The sequence below is a fragment of the Montipora foliosa genome, chromosome 10, assembly GCF_036669935.1.
Source record: "Montipora foliosa isolate CH-2021 chromosome 10, ASM3666993v2, whole genome shotgun sequence".
NCBI classification, from domain to species: Eukaryota; Metazoa; Cnidaria; class Anthozoa; order Scleractinia; family Acroporidae; genus Montipora; species Montipora foliosa.
This window is the reverse complement of record NC_090878.1, coordinates 16773256-16774888: the sequence shown is the minus strand read 5'-3', so window position 1 is coordinate 16774888 and position 1633 is coordinate 16773256.

The following is a 1633-nucleotide window of genomic DNA, read 5'->3' as shown; positions in this document are numbered from 1 at the left end:
TTACGCATGCGCCGAGGGAATGTTTGAACAAGAGAGAAAAACGAAGTACCTCTAGACCCGGCGCTGGAGCGTCTTACCAACGAGTCATCCCGGGATTTCGGCCCGTGCGATCGTTTTTGGACGCAGTTGGCCCTTCGCTGCTTTCTGCTACCGACCTTGCCTCCCGGTACTGCATTGAGGGAGAGATATGTCGGCCCCTAAACCATATTTGACAAATCCCAAAGGGAAAAGTCATTTTATCTGTCATCTGTCATGTGGTAAGCACTGAAGGTCGCAGATTACAAAGTGTGCGCACGCGCCCCACTAAAGGTAACATACATACATGCATGCATAAAATGTATTCCTAATGTCTTAGAGACACTACATTTACAGCTAAAATGCATAGCATATACAGATACATATTAAATGCATAATATTTAAAGATATACTAATTAAAAAGAAAAACCGCTGTACAAAATGCGGCCCTGGATTGTCTTTTGAAACCAGTAAACTCAGTGGTGCGGATAAAATCAGGTAGCGCATTCTGCAACTTAGCTGATACGTAAGAAAATAGAACTAAGAAACATAACTGGTTGTTCTAGGTTTATTGAGGGACAAAACGTAATTTTGGCGAAGATCATGCCCAAAAAGCATTACTCAATACTTCCACATCTCACTCGCAGCACTTCACTTCCAAATGCAACAAGTAGTATACAACCATAAATTAAAGTGCCTATGAATCAAAAATATCTTTCGCTTATTTTCAAATTGATGAAGAATGGTGTTTTCTATTTTGGAATACCTTCTTCCGTTCTAGAGATATTTAAGTCTTTGTTTAAAAGATGATGACGTCAAGATCATTGCAAATGACTGTCATGAATCACAAATTTGAGAATATCTCCGAAAATATTGGATGGTTGTCGTTCAAAGTTGACAGGAGTAATCTAAATCAAGTGAGACAAAATAATACCACCTATGCTGTTGCCATGGTAACAATTTTTCCTGAGGTTAGGGTTGATTTTGTCGTTTCTTGTCGTAATAAGACATGTTCACTCTCGTTAAGCTTATACAGAGATGTAAAGCATTATGGGTAGCTAATGCATTTCAAATCTGACCATCTGCTAATACTCATCTGCTCAAAATACGAGATATTTGGTTCATTGCAAAGAGGGAGGGGAAACGAGAGTGTTGCCATGATAACACAGTAATGGGTGTAACCTTGTGTCTTATCTGATGTACATTCCTGGTGCCAAGTTTGAACAACACCCGTCCAAAAGCGCAGCCGGTGGGTTGGGTTTTTATTAAAGTGTTGTCATACATACATGAGACTCTGAGTGGTGGTTTACGAGAGCTTAAAAACAATGAGAAGGTCCAGCTGGGTAATTCCATAGGTGATCACGGTCGCTTACGGGAACGGTCGCTTACGAGAGCCTTGAATTAGAGATTTTAAGTGACATTTAAAACGAGAATTTACATTGTGGTCGTAACAAGAGCTGGTCGCTTACGAGAGTGGTTGCAGTGAGAGCTTCAACTGTAAAATACTTTTTTTTTGTTTAAGTGTTTATTCGACTTCCTAGCCTCGCTACAACAAGCAAAATTCAAAATAATCTTTGTTCCAAGCCCTATAAAAACAGAAATACACACACACACAAAA